This window comes from Arvicanthis niloticus, chromosome 11 (genome assembly GCF_011762505.2).
Source record: "Arvicanthis niloticus isolate mArvNil1 chromosome 11, mArvNil1.pat.X, whole genome shotgun sequence".
NCBI classification, from domain to species: domain Eukaryota; kingdom Metazoa; phylum Chordata; class Mammalia; order Rodentia; family Muridae; genus Arvicanthis; species Arvicanthis niloticus.
This window is the reverse complement of record NC_047668.1, coordinates 4,819,523-4,835,344: the sequence shown is the minus strand read 5'-3', so window position 1 is coordinate 4,835,344 and position 15,822 is coordinate 4,819,523.

Genomic DNA, 15,822 nt, shown 5'->3' with positions numbered 1-15,822 from the left:
GAAAGTTCAAAGAGATGACAAAATGTGGAGGCGCAGAGGGTTAGTGAGAAGCAGACAACAGGGGACAGAATCATCTTCAGGGATGGAGGCAGAGGTGAGGATGCTTTTCCTCGGCTCATATTCTTCTGTCTATCCACAGGGGAACATCTTTTCAGAGCAGGCACAAAGCTTTCTTGCCCTATTTTCAGCAAATATGTTTCCTGCTAGCTCAGGACCAGGGTCGTCAGAACAGAGACTTGCGTGATGAAACGGGACTCTCCTGTTTGGATAGATTATATTAACTACAAGCATATGCTACCTGTGAAGAGTTTCTTAGATACAGCCTAAAGCATCTTTCTTTTGAACATTTTTACTTTGCATTCAAATTGCTTTCTGATCTGTGTTAAAAAAAAATATCTTGCAATTCCCTTATTACCAGAGACTGGAGGCAGCTGTCTTAATCTGGAATCATGTGTGTCCTTTCTCTTGCTTCTGGTTATCAATGTTTTTACTCCATGGGTGAATCAGATACACAGGAAATCATGCTCAGCTTCCTCCTCCACCACTACTAATTCAGAAACCACTCATTTTTGCCACAGAGACAGAGATACGATGCTGGCAACATTTTTCATTTCTTCCATGATTTACCTCTGTTTCTAGAAAAATTCTAAAGCTTAACTTTAGAAGTTCGTTCCTTGCCTGGCAGTTATTTTTGTCTGTGTGGAAAATGAACAGGAACCAGGAAGTTAGCAAACTACATCTTGTAGAGTATCTTCATAAGGACCCACTATTTGCTGGTTTTGTGTGTCAACTTGACATAAGCTAGAATCATCAGAGAGGAAGGAGCTTCAGTTGGGGAAATGCCTTCATGAGATCCAGCTGTAGGGCATTTTCTTAATTATCAATCAATGGGGAAGTGTCCAGCCTGTTGTGGGTGGTGCCATCCCTGGGTTGATGGTCCTGGCTTATATAAGAAAGCAGGCTGAGCAAGTCATGTGAGCAAGTCATGTGAAGCAAGTAAGCAGCACTCACTCCTCCATGGCCTCTGCATCCCCTCCTGGCTTCAGGTTCTAGCCTTGTTTGAGTTCCTATCGTCATTTCCAATGATGAACTATGATCTGGAAGTGTAATCTAAAGCTCTTTCATCCCCAACTTGCTTTTCGGTCATAGTGTTTCATTGCAACAACAGAAACCCTGACTTAGCCAGACCTAATTAGAACTTTTCAGAATTTTATATTGCCGAGGTGGTGTTGGTGAGAGAAAAAGTGGCAGACACTGCATGATTTTCATGAAAATAGTATAATATAAGGCCCTTTGTAGGTAAAAAAGAATGTGTGTGTGTGTGTGTGTGTGTGTACACTCATGTGTGGATGCATGTGTGGATACGCATGTGTATGGCATGGGTGTTGAGGTCAGAAGATGATGTTTATTTTTATTGGATATTTTATTTACATTTCAGATGCCATCCCCTTTCCCCATTCCCCCCCTTAGAAAACCCCTAACCTATGCCTCCTTTTCCTTTTTGCATTTATACACTTTTTAAAAAAATGTTAATCAAAGGCTTTATAAGTTTGGTAATGCTCAATCAGAGGTGTAACCCACTACCCAACCTAGATATATCAACTATCTTTGACTGGTGGAGATACGTGAACATCTGCCTCCCTGTCTCCCTCTTCTTTCTCTCACTCATCACCTAGCTTCTCCTCTCCTTCTTCTCCTCCTCTCCTTACTCCTTCTCCTCCTCTCCTTACTCCTTCTCCTCCTCTCCTTACTCCTTCTCCTCTTCTCTTTACTCCTTCTCCTTCTCTCCTTACTCCTTCTCCTCCTCTCAGTACTCCTCCCACCTTAGCTTCTCCTACATATCACCCTTCCTGTTAAAATAAAACTTTTCTCTCAAAATACAATTAGAGCATAATTATGCCAATTTGTACCAGTGAGGTACAAGATAGTCCTAATACCAAGTCCATCATTTTGTTGACTAACCAGAACCTCTGAGGACGATGTTTTTTTTTGGTCCTTAGATACCTTTCATTTTTTTGTTTTGAGATAGTGTCTCTCCTAGCCTGGAAATTCCTCCTATAGACCAGGCTAGCTGGCCCAAAACTTCCAGGGATCTATCCATCTCCAACTTCCATCCCACCCTGGCAGAGGTTATAGACACATGCTGTCATGCCTAGCTTTTTATGTGGATTCTAGAAACTCACACTCTAGTCTTCATGCTTATGAGGCATGTACTTTACTCACCAAGCTACCTTTCCACCTCATCCAACTATATAAAATTGTATCTATATTGAACAGATGAAGATTTTTTTTCCTTTTCAGCATCCCTTAAACAATTTAGAGCCAGGCAGTGGTGGTGCTCGCCTTTAATCCCAGCACTTGGGAGGCAGAGGCAGGTGGATTTCTGAGTTCGAGGCCAGCCTGGTCTACAGAGTGAGTTCCAGGACAGCCAAAGCTACACAGAGAAACCCAGTCTCGAAAAACCAAAAACAAACAAACAAACAAACAAACAAAACAACCAATCAACCAACCAACCAACCAAAAAAAAAAAAAACCCAATTTAGAGTAATAACAATTCAGAGTTTATACTTTATTAGATACTATGAATAATCTGTAGATGTTTTAAGTTACAAAAGAGTGTGAAGGCTGATCTGCATGTTCAGTTGGAGTAGGTTAAGAATCACCTAGAAGACTCATCTTTCCAAAGAGGTGAGGGTGTTTCCAAAGAGGTTTAACCAACCATAGAATACCCATCCTAAAGGTATATGGGCACCATCCAGGAGGGGGTCCCAGACTAAATAAAAAGAAAAAAGCAGAAAAGTGAAAAGAGACTTTTTCTTTTCTCTGCTCCTAATGGCACCATGAACCAAGCTGGTCTTGTTGGTGTGCCTTCCTTGTCATATTGATAGCATTCCTTGGAACTGTGAGGCAAAGCAAACCCTTCCTCCTATAAGCCACTTTCTTGTTAAATATTTGATTGCATCAATGAGGAAACTTAATGAATACAGACAATTGGTGCCAGGAGTGGGGTTGTGTTGTGACTTCTTGAATATGGCCTTGGTAATTGCTTAGCTGAGGAAAAATTTTTTTCTTAGCTTGGAGAAACTCTAGGGCAATAAGAAGAGCTTGATGGTGGGAATGTAGAAAACAAGGGTGCTAATAAATGCACAGAGAATAAAGACTGTGCTAATGAGATCTAGGGGGGCAATGAGCACTCCATTGGAACTGGACCAGAGGTCTTCATGATATATTTCAACAAGAAATCTGGCTGCATTCGGTGAAGGAAACTAACGACAGAGTAGCTAACATTTAGTGTGAAGTTTGGTCTCATCGTCTGCTTTTTTTTTTCCTGGTTTACAGTAAAAGAAAGCAGAAATGTGGAAAATGTATAGTTTGCTGAAGAAAAGGGCATACTTGAGTTAAAAATTGAGATAAGAAGAGTCCATGAAAAACATCCGTAATTGTTAATAATGTTATTGGAGTCAATAATTGCACCACTGGAGGAAAGGATCCTTAAGGTCAATACTATTCTTGAAGAGTCTAGTTTATAAAAATGCAAATTAATTTGAAAGGAGAATGAGCGAATGCTGTTGAAGGGGTCCCCTACTCAAAAAACAATCACCTAGGTCAATGTGTTCTCACATTGACAGTCTCTGGCATACACAGAGGCACAGAGGCAGAAGGGTAAAACTACTTTTAAAATGGGTGGTAGAACTTCATAGTCATGTGAAATGCAAGAATTATACTCATGGAGACTTGCACCAATGTTCTGGAAAGCCACTGAGATGACCCAAGAGAGATGACATTCATGTTGTAGGAAGCAGAACCAGTTACATGATTTACAATACACTGCTTTGAATTACAAAGTTATTTGAATGCAAAGTATTCCACCATAAGCCTTAGATGTCTGACACTGAACTGTGCGGCTTGGTGTTTGCTGCTGGGTTCCATTTTGATGGTTCTGGTATTTTCTTACTCTTCCCACATTCTTCTCTTTGTGACTGGGAATATTAACTCTGTGCCATTGTATGTTGGAAGTATATAGCTTAGTTTTGATTTTTATAGGGGCTGTCTTAGGTTTCTATTGTTGGGAATAGACATGCTGGCCATGACATTTTGTATAAGGAAACATTAATTGGGGATTGCTTACAGTTCAGAGGTTTTGTCCATTATCATGGTGGGCAGCATAGTGGCACTCAGGCAGACATGGTGCTAGAGAGGTAGCCGAGAGTTCTACATTCCGAATTGGCAGACAGCAGGTCAGAGCAAGACAGCAGCCTGGCTTGAGCTTCTGAAACCTCAAAGCCCATCCCCAGTGACATAGTTCCTCCAAGGCCACATTTACGCTAACAAGTCCACACCTCTTAATAGTGCCATTCCCTATGGATCTATGGGGGCCTTTTTTATTTAAACTACCACAGGGGCCTATAGCTAATGGATTTTTCTGAGTCTCAGAAGACACTTCGAATATTTAAAACTATTGCAATTCTGGAAACCGTTAATATTATTGGGATCTTTGAAGCTGGAATAAATGCATTTTATATCATGAGACAGCCATGCATTTATGAGTGCCAAGGGTGGAATGTCACAACATAGAGTGATGTGCTTTTCATATAAAGCTGACAAAGCATGGACTTGTGATGGTTAATCTTCATTGACAGTCTAACTTGATTTAGAATCACTTAGGAGACACAGCTCTGGGTGAGTCAGTAGAGAGGTTTCCAGAGATTCAAGAGGGGAAGAAGCACCCTGAATATGTGGGCAGTACTACACCATGGTCTGAGGTCCTGAACTACGTGAAAAGATGAAAACATAAAGCCAGGTGAGAGCATCAACCTTCATCTCTCTTTGCTTCTTGACTGTGGATGCCATGAGATCCGTCCCCTCATTCTCCCACCACTTGGGCTTTTTACCACAATGGAGAACATCCCTTCTTCATCTGTGAACTAATACATTTTCTCCTCTTAAGTTGCTTCTGTCAGGTACTTTATCACAGTACTGTAACTATTACAGAGACGATGTATAAGGATTATACACAAATGCTAGGCTATTACATTCTTTTTAATGTATATGCTTCACTTGCATGTACACTGTGTTTATGCCTGGTACCTGTGGAAGCCAGAAGAAAGGTTTGGATTCTCTGGAACTGGAGTTACAATCAGTTGTGAGCCACCATGTGGGTGTTTGGGCTTGCACCTGGGTCCTCTGGAAGAGTAGCCATTGCTCTCTTTCTTTTTAATTAATTGTTTTCAGACAATTTTATCATATTTTCCTCTCCCCCACTCCTCCTAGGTCTTACCTAATTTCTTACCACCCGGTTTCATGTCACCTCTGCCTCCCTCTCTCTTTCTTTCAACAAAACTAAAAACAAAACAAAGCCATGATACCAATAAAATACTATAAAAAATAATAAGACAAAATAACCCAAACAAGCAAAAAGGAGAATTAAAGCACCCTACCTCATAAACAAACATGAAATTTGCTTTGTTTTGGCTAGTTAGTTTAGGGGCTGCCCTGGAGTATATAGTTGATACACATAGTGAGACTATATTGGGGGAGAAAACTAATTTTCCTATTGCCAGTGAATATCAATTGCAAGTAGCTTCATGATTAGGAGTAAACTCTGTCCTCTTCCTCTCAGGCAGCCAGTGCTCCTAACTGCTGAGTCATCTCTCTCCAAGGTAAGAACCTTGGGTAATCAAAGATTTTGATATTCACAGGGTCATATCCTCTTGTATACAGTAATGCATCACCAGAATAGCTATACTCCAAGCACAGCGTGGATGCCACACAAAAGGTTGTTATGCTGAATCGTTCAGGGATTAATGAGAAGGAAGAAGCTCTTCAGTAAATAAATGTAATTAAAATATGTTTGATCCACATTTTTCAAATCTGTGGATATGGAACTGATAAGTACAGACTAAGTATATTCAACATGATCTCGAAAGAGACATTGTGTATTTGGAAGAAAATAGTGTACAAAAACCCTGTTTGTTTTCTTTGAGAAATCTTGTCTCACTCTCACTGAGACCTCAGTTGCAGGAGAGTTAGCAGGTAATGCCTCTCTCTGCCTGCCATCATCCCCTTTTCTTGATGTGGAATGATGGAGGTGAAACCTTGCTAGAGAGAATTCATGTCCAGAAACATTTGAGAGGTAAGTGGCTCATAGCCCGGGAGCCCTATTTACCAGACTGGCCAGTAAAAGACAGGCTTTCTTCTCATTCGGTAAATCAGCAATTTTTCTCTGCAGCAGAGGTAATTATAGCAAACAGTATTTAGGCAAGAAATAAAAATGGCTTGAAGTGAGGCTATTAAGACTCTGGCAACATCATTTAAGATTTAATAATGACTTTTGGCGCTTTATTACAGGAGAGTACCGTGCTGACCAGCTGACATCAGCATGGATGCTCGATCTCATTACATTTCAGCTGTCAGGAACGGGACTTTTAATTTTTGCCCTTCACCTCCCTGTGAAAGTCCACATACTCATGGTTTCACGGACCATAGACTAGCACTAAAAGGCTTAAGAAGGTTTAAGTGATTGGAATATTGGAGTCAGTTTTTTTCTTGAAGCTAAATGAAGAAAAAAACCAGAGAATTTTGAAGTAGCTGTGACTGATACAGGGACGATAGATTTGAGTTTTAGCTTAGGAAAGAACGATTAGAAACCGATATTATATCACGATCTAAAGAATAACTAGATTCTAAAAACGTATGAGTTTTAATTAAAACATACTCATGAAACCAATTTTTCTTTGACACTAGAAGTATATTCACATTTATGAAAAGTTGGCTTAAACTATGTAAGAACATTATTTCCCTTTAACGAGAGGACCGTCACTTTTAAGTATTAAGATATTTCTGAAATATTTTGTGTGTAGAAATGCTAGGCAATTCTCTTCCTTTTTAATTCTATTTTTCTGGTTCTCTTCTTTACTTGTAGGAGAGAGTTTACTGTTATGCCATCTGTAAGATGCCAGTTAATAATTCTGAAACATGTTTGGAAAGTTTTGTCCCAAAACTAGGAAGCATAACCTACTATGGAAACCACACCCGTACAATAGGGGACCGACAACAAAAAAATAGGGCACACCAATTGATGTGTCGGGAACAGGACAGAAAAAGGAATCCATGTGGCAACACACTGCAGAGCAGAACACTCCATAAAACGAATGATGCAGTAGCAAACACGTCAGCAACGCATGGTCCAATGACCTCGGGACTGAGAAACTATAACACTGCCAGTGATGAACACTTCCCTTTAAGAGCCACGCTTTGTTGGTTACAGATTAAATGGTATCACAGAGATTAAATGGCATCGCATTCTATAAACTTGAGATCATGGCCTGGGTAAAAGTCACAGCCATTTCCTTTGAACCTTGGTCTAACCCCACTGAATCAGTCAGTTTCTGACGCCGACAGTGTTCGAGAGGGAAGTTAAGCACTGTGGACAGGAGGTAGGGCAGCAAATTCAAAGCTTGGCATCTAGATTCCAATGTATGGTGTGACTAGTTAGATGTCTACTTAGACATATAGAAACTCCTCGGGTTTCAGTGTCCTCAATAGTGGAGTGATACATGTTCTACCAGCAACTGAAATTCTGTGAGCAGTGTGTGATGTGCTTCATTCATGTGGGTGCTGTCAAGGCATATATGCAGCCAAGCATGGGTGCTTTACCTCAGTTTAATGCCCAGTGTGCCGCTTTGTTTTAAAACCTGTAAAGTTAACTGGGTGGTGGTGGTTCACACCTTTAATCCCTGCACAGGGGAGGCAGAGGCAGGCAGATCTCAGTTCCAAGCCAGCCTGGTCTACAGATCAAATTCCAGGACAGCCAGGGCTCTGCATAGAAACCCTATCTGGAAAACGAAAAGCAAAAGCCAACAAAAACCAGAAAAAAACACAAACATTAAACCATATCTTTGCTAGTAGTATCGGTGAAAAGTAGCGGGGTATTCTAACTGGTAAGTTTGGATAAAGACAAACGGAGTAATTTGGGGGATGAAATGAAAGCCTATCACACAATGCTAAAAGAAGTCACGGGAACTTAATAGAGGGGTCGACTTTTGAGACTGAACAGATGAAAATCAAGCTTGATGTTGCTTCTTCACCCAGATTCAACATCTCCAGAAAGCTGGTCTCTTTCTGAGTCTGAGCTGTGAAGAGATCTAGTGAAATCTTTCTGGATGCTTTTAACATCCCCAAATAGCATGTTTTTAAATGTGACCAGTAGGTGGCACTAACAATACACTTTTACCTTAAGCTGCTTTTGACTTTGGCCTTGAATTTCTTGTTTGGGGAATTTGCTCAGGGGCTACAAAAGGAAAATCTATGATTCACGCTAATCATCCGGGGAAACATTTCTTGACATATAGTTGAAGTTTTTGTTTTTAAAAGAAAATGTGCTAGATTTATACATTATAATTCCAAAAATATAAATTAATAAGTATTGTTGATAAATAACAAAATTGTACATATTATGGAGTAATAGACAAGGTTTCTATACACATGTATTGTATAATCTCTAAGTCAGGGAAGAATATCTACTTCTTCAAATACTTATCATTACTTAATGATAAACACTGTCAGAGTCTTTCCTTCTAGCTTTTTGGAATGTACAGAACTTTACAGTTATTCATAGTTGCCCTACGGTGCAATAGCACACTAGAACTTCTCAGTGCTAGTTTCCTAACTCTAACTTAGCACCCAGTGACAAGTCTCTCTTCCTCCCCCTCTCCCTGCTGTTGGCAGCTTTCATTCTGATCTACTGCTCAGTTGAAATTTGTTTATTTTGACAGGAGGTCTACTTGGTTTAATTAGTTATAAAAACCATTGATTTATGTACATTTTTAACATATAGGTGTTACTCCTTGTAGAAACTTTCTTTGTAGGAACTTGGTTGTAGTATAATTTTTAAATTGCTTTACCTTCCATGGTTGACACATAGAAGGTTCATTAGAGTTCTCCAGAGAAACAGAACATTCTATTTCAACCTATCTGTCTGTTTGTGTGTCTGTTTGTCTATCTGCCTATCATCTGTATATCTGTCTATTTGTCTATCTATCTATCTATCTCTCTCTCTATCATCTATCTATCTATCTATCTATCATATATCTCTATCATCTATGTATCTATCACCTTCAATCTTTTATCAAACTATTCTGTCATCTGTTTATATTATTTACCTATCATCTATTTACTTATCATTTAACACTGATCTGTCACCATGTATCTATGTATCTGTGTAACTACCATCCGTTTATAATCTTGTACTTACATTAACGGTTTCCTGCAGGCTTCAAGTCTAGGCAAACCAGTGGTGTGGTTTAAAAGCCAAGACACATCACAGTGTGAATTCTAGTCTGTGTAGTATAAAGGCTCAGGAACCAGGATCCACGAAGGCGGAAGAAAAGTGCTGTCCACACAAAGGCCATCAAGGAGGAAAAGAGCGAAATCCAACTTTTTTCCACTTTTCTATTCAAGCTCCCAGTGGACTGGATAATGGCCACTTATGCTGGCTGAGGCCATCTGCTTTACTCTGTGCACTAATCCAAATTTTAATGTGTTCCAGGAATACTGCACAGATAAAACCAGAAATAATGTTTTATCAGATATTTAAGTTTTCTATTAACCAATTAACTTGACATATAAAATATATGGAACACAATAAATATGTACCGGTATTCTTTATTATTGGAAGGCCATCTTCTACTCTGTAAATTCTCCCCAATATTCTAAGTGAAGTAAACATTTCTGTAATATTATTTAGTATGGAAGAAGTGCTTCCTCTCCCCCATCTTCCTCCCTCTCAGTCTCTCAGCAAACATCTTACCACTAAATCACATCTCCCGTACTTTTTCCTTTTTTTTTGAGACCAGTTTTCTCTGTGTAGAGCTTGCTGTCCCAGAACTCACTGTATAGAGCAGGCTGGGCTCAAACTCACAGAGATCTGCCTGCCTCAGCCTCCTGAGTGCAGGGACTAAAGGCATGTGCCACTGCTGCTGGCCCACATTTTACTTTTTAAAAAGGTTTATTAACATATATTAATTCTATGTCATAATAGATTTTATTATGACATTTTCATATATGTATATAATGTATTTTGATAGTACACACACACAGACACACACACACACACATACACACACACACCGTTGTTAGCCTCCCAGACCCCTCCCACTCCTGATAATCTTTCTCTTTCTAACTAGCTCCCCCTCTGCTGTCACTGCCTCTGTGTGTGTGTGTGTGTGTGTGTGTCTTAGTGAATGTCTTCTCTTCCTCCATAAAGTGTTAACTGCTTACAGATTCTCAGGTAGAGCTCCATGATCCCTTTCTCCTACCATAAAAGGGTTCTGACTGGCCCAATCTAGTAAAGATCCCAAGCAGGATGTCACAGCAGCTGTGAGTTCAAGAGTATAAAACCCATATCATGTCAAGTGGGAATCCCACACATTTCTCCTTCCTCTGGCTTTTGCCTAGTTTCCTCTCCTTTTGTGATGTTCCCTCAGACTTGGAGAGAAGGGGAATATAGATGTCTTATTTATTACTGGGCATATTAAGGTTATTTATACTTATTATTTTGAGTAATTGTGCATCTCTGCAGTCATGTTTGTCCATTTAAACATATTTTGTGCTAATGTTTTCATTAATTAGTGTGTGTATATGAATGTGTCCATATATATTTATATATGCACCTATATATCATGCATAGAGGCATATGATTTTTCTCATTTTTATGAGAGTAAAGATAGTTTCTTACATAATAAAAGTAACTTCATCAAATTTAGGAATTTCAGAATTGGCATAATTCTATTACTTAATTGAAAGGCCATTTTCACAGTTTACTGACTGCTCCAACAATCTACTGCATTACTCTTTGCCAAGTCTCAGGTTCACACGTTTTATTTAGCTGACATGTTCCTTTTAATTTTTTTTTTCATTTTTTAAATTTTATTGCAAATAGATTCTTTTCTCATACAATATATCCTGATTATAATTTTTCCTCCTTCTCCTCCCAGCTCCTCCCCACTCCCAACTTCCTCTGGAACCACTCCCTTTCTGTCTCTCATTACACAAAACAGGCTTCTAAGAGATCATGAGCAAAACTGATAAAATAAAATATAGTAAGATGAAGCAAAAATTATCTACCAAAGTTGGATGTGGCAATCCAACAAAGGGAAACGAGTCCTAAAAGCAGATGCAAAAGTCAGAGCCCCAGTCGTTCTCACAGCCAAGGAGTCCCATAAACAAATACTAAACTAATAGCTATGATGTATATACAGAGAACCGGGTGTAGACCCACGTATACCCTATGCTTGCTGCTTTAGTGTCTGTCAGCTCATATGTGCCTTGCTTAGTTGATCCAGAGGGCCTCGTTCTCCTGATGTTCTCCATCCCCTCTGGCTCATATAATCTTCCTGCCTCCTCTTCTGTGGGATTTTCTGAGCTCTGAGGGGAGGGGTTTGATGGAGACCTACAATTTAGATTCTCTCCCACATAATGCCTGACTGTGGCTCTCTGCATCTGTTCTCATCTACTGCTGGGGGAAGCCTGTCTGATGATAACTGGATAAGACACTGACCTGTAAGTATAGCAGAGGATTATTTAGGCATCCTTTTAGTGATTTGTTTTTGTTTGTTTGTTTGTTTTAGATTGGTAGTGTTTTGGTTTTACCCTAGATGTTTGGGCTATCCAGTCTCAGGTTCTTGATTACCTACCCAGGGTTGGGTTAGGTGTGAGTTCCTTCTGGTGGAGTGGGCCTTAGGTCAAATCACATACTGGTTGCCCTCTCCCACAAATTCTGTACCACCATTGGCCTAGAATTTTTTTTTTTTTTTTTTTTTTGCAGGTAGTACAGATTGCAGCTCAATTTTCTGGCTGTGTTGGTGTTCATATGCCTTTTTTGATAGCCTTGTAGGATACCTTCCTGCACCAAAGAGACTAGACAATACGGGCGAGAGCTCCATGGAGGCACCAGTACAATTTCTTCATGTTCAATGAGTTGTATGGGTGTCATCCTTGGCAATGGGGCCCTGTTGTCAGTTGGGGGATGGCAGTCTTTTGTCTTAGCAATAGACTGGGTTGTTTGAGGGAATTTTCATGGGATCCTCTTGGCCAACAACTCAGTTGAATGCACCCTACTCTTACAACTGGAAGACTAGCCTGGCTGTAAGAGATGGCCAGCTGAGACTCCTTATACCCCCCCACTACTAGGAGTCCCCATTAGGATCACATTCATAGATTCCAGGAAGTTTTCAATGCATTAGGACTCCTCACCAACCCCAATGTCTCCACCCCACGCCCATCTTTCCCTACAAACGCTCTCTCCACCCCATCCCCCTTCCAACCATGTCCCCCTGCTGCTCCTGTTCCCACTTGCCCCCAACCAGCCCATAACATTTATTTTCCTTTCTCAGGGAGTTCCCTTCATACCCCATAGACCCCTGCTCTTTACCTAACCTCTCTGGGCCTATGGAGTATAGAATAGTTATCATTTACTTAATGGCTAACATCCCCTTTTAAGTGAAGGAATACTGTATTTATCTTTCTGGGTCGGGGTTACCTCACTTGGGATAATGTTTTCCTTGTTTTATCCATTTACCTACAAATTCTATCATTTTTTAATGATTTCAGTATTTTATCTTTTTATTATCTTTCTTTTTTTTTAAATAACTTTCTCACATATATCAATGTTGGGAAATAGGACATTACAGCCATTCACTGATGAATTGTCCAATATTTGAGTTTATACATACATAATCCTAGAGGAGAATTAGACACTTTGCTGAAATAGAAGAGTCTATACCTAATTACCGATACAATTTTTTCCTTCTGTTTCTTCAGTAATTTGTAGTTTATTTTTAATTAATTATTTTATTTACATTCCAGCTCCCCCTCCCACAGTTCCTCATCCCATTCCTCCTGCCCCTTGCCTCTGAGAGGGTGTCTCTTACCCAGGACATCCCCCTTTCCTAGGACTTCAAGTCTCTCTATGGTTAGACCCATCTTCTCCCACTGAGGCCAGACCAGGCAGTCCTCTGCTATATTTGTGCCAGGGGCCTTGGACCAACCCATGTATGCTGCCTGGTTGGTGGCTTAGTCTCTGGGAGCTCTCTGGGGTCCAGGTTAGTTGAGACTGCAGTTCTTCCTATGGGGTCATCCTCCTCTTTAGCTCTTTTAATTCTTCCCCTAATTCCTCCATAGGGGTCCTGGACTTGAGTCCAATGGTTGGGTGTAAGTATCTGCATCTATCTCAGTCATTGGTTGGTAGGGCCTCTCAGAGTAGCCCTGCTAAGCACATCACAGCATCAGTAATAGTGTCAGGCCTTAATGCCTTTTATGTCTTTTATGTCAGGCCTTAATGTCTTTTCTCCATTTTTGTCCATGCAGTTCTTTTAGACAGGAACAATTCTGGGTCAGAAAATTTGACTTTGGGTTAGTATTTGCGTTCCTCCACTTGGGGCCCTGTTGATCTACTGGAGGTGGACTCTGAGTTTCTTTTCCCCACTGTTGGGCATTTTTGACTAAGGTTACCACCATTGAGTCCTTGGAATCTCTTAAATCCCAGGTCTTGGGACTTTCTAGAGGGTTCCCCTGCCTCCTACCCCCAGAAGCTGTGCATTTCTATTCATTCTCCTGGCCTTCTGGGCTTCTCTCCTGCCCTCCTCCATATCTGATCCTGTTCCCCTCCCCCTCCCCTCTCCCACTCAGGTCCCTCCCTCCCTCTGCCTCCCTTGATTATTTTGTTCCCATTTCTAAGTGGAATTAAAGCATCTTCACTTGGGCCTTCCTTCTGGTTAAACTTCTTCTGGTCTGTGGGTTGTATCCTTGGTATTCCATACTTTTTGACTAATATCCACTTATCAGTGAGTACATACCATGCATGTCTAGGTATGTACATGTTTGGGGTCTGGGTTACCTCACTCAGGATGATATTTTCTTGTTCCATCCATTTGTCTGTAAAATTCATGATGTCATTATTTTTAATAGCTCAATAGTATTCCATTGTGTAAATGAACCACATTTTCTGTTTCCATTCTTCCGTTTTGGGACATCGGAGTTGTTTCCCAGTTTTGATTACTACAAATAAAGCTGCAATGAACAAAGTAGAGCACATGTCCTTGTGGTATATGGTAGACACCTTTTGCGTATATGCCCAGGAGTGGTATAGATGAGTCTTCAGGTAGAGCTATTTCCAATTTTCTGAGGAACTACCAGATTGTTTCCCAGAAAGGTTGTACCAGTTTGCAATTCCACCAGCAATGAAGGAGTGTTCTTTTTTCTCCACATTCTCACCAGCATGTCCTGTCACTTTTTTTTTTTTTTTTTTTACATTTTAGCCATTGTGATTGGTGTGAGGTGGAATTTCAGGGTCATTTTGATTTGCATAGCTGATGACTAAGGACAATGAATGTTTCTTTAAGTTCTTCTCAGACATTTGAGATTCCTCTGTTGAGAATTCTCTGTTTAGCTCTGTACCCCATTTTTAAATAGGATTATTTGGTGTTTTGGAGGTTAACTTGTTGAGTTCTTTATATATTTTGGATATTAGCCCTATATCAGATATAAGGTTAGTGAAGATTTTTTTCCAAAGTGTAGGTTTCTGATTTTTCTTATTGGCACTGTCCTTTGCCTTACAACTTTTCAGTTTCACAAAGCCCCCTTTATCAGTTGTTGACCTTAGAGGCTGAGCCATTGATGCTCTATTCAAGAAATTTCCCCCTGTGCCTGTGCCAATGAGTTCAAGCCTCCTTCTTATTTTCACTTCTATTAGATTCAGTGTATCTGGTTTTATGTTGAGGTCCTTGGACTTGAGCTTTGTGCAAGGTGATAATACAGATAGAGTTTCATTCTTCCACATGCACATTGCCAGTTAGACCAGCATCATTCATTGAAGATGCTTTCTTTTTTCCACTGTATGCTTTTGGCTTCTTTGTCAAAGATCAAGTATCCATAGGTGTGTGGGTTTATTTCTAGGTCTTTGATTCTATTCCATTGATCTTCCTGCCTGTCTCTGTACCAATACCATGTAGTCTTTATCACTTTTGCTTTGTAGTACAGCTTGAGGTCAGGGATGGTGATTCCCCCAGAAGATCTTTTATTGTTTTAGCTAAAGTTTCAAGTACTATATTGGAAAAATACACAGAGATAGTGGAAAACCTTGTCTTGTTTCTGAGTTTGATGGAAATGCTTTAAGTTTCCATTTAATTTGGTTTTGGCTGCAAGCTTGCTGTAAAATGTCTACTCTGTTTAGGTATGCTCCTTGTACCCTAAACCAACCAGGACTTTAAAAAACACACTTGTTGGCTTTTTCATCATCTAATCAATGAACATGTGTGTTTTTTTTCCAGTTTGTTTGTATGGTGGATTACATTGATGGGTTTTCGTTTGTTGAATCAACCCTGCATTCTTGGGACGAAGCCTACTTGATCATGGTTAATGATCTTTTTGATGCGCAATTAAATTTGCTTTGCAAGTATTTTATTGAGTAGTTTTGCATCTATGTTTATAGGGGAATTGTTCTGTAATTCTTTTTTTTTGTTGGTTCTTTATGTGGTTTGGGTATTAGGGTAACTGAGGCCCCATAAAATGAAAAGTGAATTATTCTTTCTCTTTCTATTTTGTAAAATATTTTGAGGAATATTGACATTAGCTCTTCCTCGAAAGTGTTGTAGAATTTTGTGCTAAAAGTATCTGGCCCTGAGTTTTTTCTTGGTTTGAAGAAATTTAATGACTGTTTCTAATTCACTAGGAAATATAATACTTTCTTTATCTGATCTTGATTTAACTTCCATAAGTAGTGCCTATTGAGAAAATTATTCATTTTCTTTAGATTTTCCAATTTGC